The following is a 5653-nucleotide window of genomic DNA, read 5'->3' as shown; positions in this document are numbered from 1 at the left end:
AGAAGAAATTCTGTGGTACAATTTCTCAGCTCTAATTCCTGGAAATAGGGGAAGTGATTGGAACTGCAAACCAAGTTCAGCACTCTGGTTCCTGATTAGAAATCCAGGCAGGAAACAAGGTCCTAAGTCTCAAGGTAAGATTCTCTTACCTGAGGACAGGCTTTTCCTGTGGGGTAAGGTTTCTTCTAACTAGTTTTCAGAGAGCTACAGGTTTATTGCCATTGGTACCAGTCTCCTTGGTACTTATCGTTAGAAAAAGAGAAGCTTTGTGCCTTGGGCCCATGTCACCACCTCACATCCCTTCAAGAGAAGACAGTGTTGCTGGCTCAAATAGATGTCTCCATCCTTCCTTTTGTTCAGAGAAAACAGCTTTGTTTCTGGGCCGTAAACTTCGCTTGAGTTTCTGTTCACAAGGGCTATCATGGGTGTAGTGTGAAAAGTTGTTTTGTCTTCTCTGTTATCAATTAGATGGTCTTGACTTTGGGAGCCTGGGCCTGCACACTAATTCCTGTTAGGAGAGTCCAGCCTTGATGTTGCAGGCCTAAGTCTTCATTCTAATTACATAAAGACAGGATTGCTGTTGTGGGCCTAGGACACCACTCGACATTCGTTCAGGGAGGAAAGGCTTAGAACCATAGGCCAAGGCCACCACTTCAATCTCTGTTAGGAAAAAAACAAAACAAAACAATAAGTGCTGTGGGACTAGGTCTTAGCTCCACCTGCTAGATAAGGTGAAGGGATTGAAACTGCAAGCCGAAGAAACCACTCTCACTCCAAATAGAAATTCCAGACATTGAGCCAAGTTTCTAGTTCTCCAAGAAAGATATTCTTACCAGAGGAAAGACTGGCTTTGCAATTGAACATCTCTAATCTACTAATTTTCAAAGAGGACAGGCTTGGTGGCTTTAGTCCAGGGCTCCATTCTATTATTGATAGAAAGAAACTGGCTTTACGTCATAGGTTCAAGTCTCCATGGTACATCATTTGAAGGGAGGACAGTGTTGTTACCATGAGCAGAGGTCTCCTTTGTTTTATGGAAGAGTAGACAGCTTTGGTCTGTAGGCCATGCACTTCACATTAGTTTCTGTCACAAGGTCTAGGATGTTGGTAGTGTGAGTAGGTCTTTTGTGTAGTCTGTTCAAAATTAGACACTGTTAACCTCAAGCCCATCGGCCCACAGGATTCATGACAGGATCTCATGACTGCCCCATGGGAATCCGTTGCCCATCACAGACCTGACTGTATAAAACAACGGGAAATCATGTCACACATGGGGATGATGAAATGCTCTATGATCTATGACTTAGCAATTTGGTAAATTATACCTTTGTAAACACAATTGAAGCATTTATTCTTTTTCTCCCTACTGACCCCTCCAGAATTCAGAAACTCTTAATGAATATTTTCATTTTCATGGCAATGTGATTATTTGCATAAGTTCAGTAAGAATCTGTTCTCTTTATAATAGGACATAACTGGAAACTGGTCTTCATTATCAAAACTTTGACTAGAATGTCATATTTTAAAGAGAAATACATAGACTTAGCTATGATCAGACAGCTTTAAGGAATTAAAATTGACTTATGGAAGTCCTTGGAACTATTGGCCTGGTATCTTGCTTACATCTTTCCCAGCAGCCTTACCATGTAAGTAAAGAATGTCACTTCTTGGAAGGTGCAGAGACCTCAAGATATTTTGGGGACCTTAAGAAGATAGAAATTCACCAAAATCTATAGGTATTGCAGGCCAAGTCTAATGGCAAGTCCTTGGCTTTTCTGGCCTTGCGAGGACTTTTAAGTTCAATCTGAATATTTCTTATAAAAAATTCCAGCAAAACAGTGCCTGTATGGTTAATTCATATTCTTGTTGGACTTATACAAATAGTCAGGTAAGTTTATTGAAATGACTTATTTTGCAAATAAATTAATCTTAATTTGGCTATCTTTGGTAAAAATAGGGGTGATCAGAGAAGGAAAATATGTTTCAAGAGAAACTATAATATACCTTTGTGGATATTAGATTCTAGCACTGTTCATTGTTCTTTGGGTTTTGTTTTGTTTTCTACTTGTAAACAACTGGATCTTGAATTTTTCTAGTTTCCTCCAATATCTACCTGTGACTCTCCAAACGTGTTTCCAATTTTTCTCCCATCTTTTGACTAGAAATCACAAGAACTAAAACTGCCTTTTTTCAAAGCCATGAAAGTTAACAATGGACAACTTGATATAAATTCAGAAAACCACAACTTATGCTTAAACAATCTCAGTGACTGATGTTGTGTAAGCAGCCCAGAGAATTTACCTTAGCACCTGATTACATCATCAGAAACATTTCAAACTACAAAAGATGCTTCCAGCCTTACATCTAGAAATCTCAACTGATAGACTTACAAACTCGGAAGCTGGTTTATAATTTGATCTGATCATTAACCTTTGTTTTTCTTTTGTTTTCCAAGATATATCTCTTATTAAATACCTGATATTATGGGATTTAACCTGTATAGTCCATTGTTTGGCCTAGAGCTCTAAGACTCCAACAGATCACTTTAGAGTCCTCAGCACATGGGTCCCATGGGTCCTTAGACAATAGGACTACTTCAGATTACTTGCTGGCAAAACGAGGAGTCTTTGCAGTAGCTAATACAACATGCTACATCTACATTACACCTCTGGAGAAGTTGAGACTCAGATAAATAAAATCATGCAGAGGGCTACAAGATGTGAGAAAGAAAGACCCGTTAGACAATCTCTTTTCCTGACTACATTCTGGAATGGGAAGTCTTTTCATGGGTTATTTACATGGCATATTATGTTTTCTGTTAGAGGCTGTATGTTTCTGACTAAATACTAGATTGAAAGCAGGGCTCCCAGAGAAAAAGCAAACTAATGTAGTACAGAGTATTCATGATAAACCAGGAACTAAAGAGTATTTTCAATTGAATGTAAGACAGTTTAATTCCTATAACCCCTGAACTCAGCCCCTTTTCGGCAGGAAGCAGCCTGAGCAGTTTGACCTTTCTCCCTCAAGATTAAGTAAAAATTAAAAGAAAGGGGGAAATTGTAAACTTGCAAAAACTTCACTTCTTTAAAATAATTTTCTCTCTTCTCATTTTCCTTTATTTCAACTGGCCTTGTCTGGTCTGATAGCACCATGACTCACTTGCTTTTTTTCTTTCCTTATCCTTCCATTTTTGCACATACTACATGACCACTCCCTTAATCATTAAGCCCTAAGGACAAACAGTCTTAGGAACAAAACTTCAAGTTTATTGACCATATAAAAGAGTTTTGGTCAAACTAAAGATAACATCTTGATCTCGGTTGAATTTCAGCTCCAGACTCACCAAGGTGAAAAGACCCTACTGACCACAGCCCCTTGAAACCAGACAGAACAATGCCATGACTGATATCAGGACCCAATACAATGATCAAAGGAGGAGATGTGGGAGGGTTACATGAAATCCACTGATGGTAGATTAAGGGGGCAGAAGAAAGCAAAGCAGAGGAAAATCTCTGAAATTGGACGAAAAGTAAAACAAAGAGACATATACTTCTTTTACATTGGTGAGTACAGGATTGTTAATAATGAACATTTCAGCACATAGAGATGGTATTTGAGGAGCAAGATAACCATGAGGTGTTCTGTGGTTTTTGCTCTGGTGCCGTGGATGCGCTCAAGAGGTCCAGAAGAAGGGGATTCCTCTGACATTCCAAAGGTATGTTATTTTAGAAGCAAAAAAGACAATAGACAGGGTCATTTAAGGTGAAGATTCTCCCTTTGTCAAGGGAGTTATATAGACCTGGGATGTGACTATTTGCCATGATCCACTTTTAGTTAGGAATTTTGATGTTTAGACCATCCTATGTGATTACTTTCAGTCTCTGAGTTTGTAAAGCCCATCCTGCAGGCCTTCCCTGAGGTCATCGGATTTAGTATGAGACTCTTTTTTTTTTTTTTTGTCTACATGTTTAAAGGACCTTTCCTCTCTGGTCCCTATGCTAACAGAATTGTAGACGCTCTATCCTATTATTCTAGTTTCAGTTCTTTCTCTAACTTTTTAACCCTGGCTCCTACCTCTAGCTGGCTGTTGGTGGCCATTGAACTACCCATAAGAGAGGCCAGCCCACAGCTGTGGCCATGTGTGTTCTATCCTTGCCACGGTGCATAATGTGTACTTCTGCAAACAAATACATAAGACCAGCTGGCATTTGGGGGGCATTCCTCCCTTCGTACCCATGAGGCAGTTTGGCATATAGGCCACCCCATCTCACATAAAGGTAGATGGCGAGCTTAGGATTTCCCCCAGAGGCAGTAGTCTTCACACCCCCAACCTTGCTCTGCACATTCCCCTTACCCATCTGTTTCATTTTCAGTCTCCTGGCTGGCTTGCCAACTACCCAATGGTAGAGCAAAGTTGTAATGGCTATCATAAGGAGAACGTATCTTCATCTCAAAAGATGAAGCAGGCAACTCCATAGAATATAAAAGCATTTATTACAGAGTAATTTACTTAGGAGTAGATTGGGTCAGAGCGGACAGATGGCCCAGCAGTTTTATGCAAATTGTTCTCTTATAAAGACTCCTGTTACTGTACTGTTTTTACAGTATAACTCAGGTACTCTTGATTGATAAGACAAAGGGACAAAGAATATAATAGTGCCAGGGGCCATAACTCCTGGTGAGTGGTACTATCACCAGTTTAATATTCATCTCAATTGTCATTCTAGTCATTACTGACAAATTGTATTTATGATCACATTACATTTTAGGGAAGACAGGTAATCATTAACTAAAAGGCTTTGATATGTTTACTAAGGGCAGTGAAGTTGGTCAAAGGTCACATCATGAAAAGACAAAGATGGAGATGGTTTCTGTTCACATCTACATCTATATAAGCATGAACTTTGGAGTTATTCAGTCTTAGATTAAAATCCCAGTTCTGCTGTTTATTATGTAATCGGTGCAGCTGATATATTTTAGTTTCAGTTTTATTATCAGTAGGGGTGATGTTTAAAATTCTTAATAACTGGTATAGTCCAGGTGCTGACCGATCACAATAAACACTGTGACCAAACACTGTGAATCAAAATAGATGGCGTTGAATAACTGGTTCAGCTGTGCCAGTTTGAAGTGACTGAAGATCAACACTGCTCATCTGTAAAATAGAACTGTAATTATTTATATACATCTGGCAGTTTTGTGAGGAAGTAATGTAGTATAAGTTTGTAAAAAAGACAGAGCCTATGACATGGTAAACACTTAATAAATGATACTTACTAATGCTATTATTTATTAAAAGGTTAGGAAGCACTAATATACTCTGCAAACTTTCTCTGGGTGCACTCTTGTCTCTTTGTCCTGTCCACCATTGTCAATGAGCACTCCATTCTCTGAGTTTTCATAACACTTTAAATCACCGATATAGCAAATTATTGCATTTTATTGTATTTAGTGGTAGGGTATGGAGCGATATTCAAAATATCATAACAGAAACTGTCTGTAATGCCAGGCCTTTTGCTGCTGGGTCATGGGGATATCTGGTGAGTCTCAGAGATGAGACCTGGTTGTGAATAATATTGTTGCTGTGGGGGAGTGCGGTGATACAGGGTCTTATGGCATCAGCTATTTATAAACTAGTACGGAAGCATTTCTA

Source organism: Pteropus alecto, unplaced genomic scaffold (assembly GCF_000325575.1).
Source record: "Pteropus alecto unplaced genomic scaffold, ASM32557v1 scaffold109, whole genome shotgun sequence".
In the NCBI taxonomy this organism is placed as follows: Eukaryota; Metazoa; Chordata; class Mammalia; order Chiroptera; family Pteropodidae; genus Pteropus; species Pteropus alecto.
Note: the sequence above shows the minus strand (reverse complement) of the source record.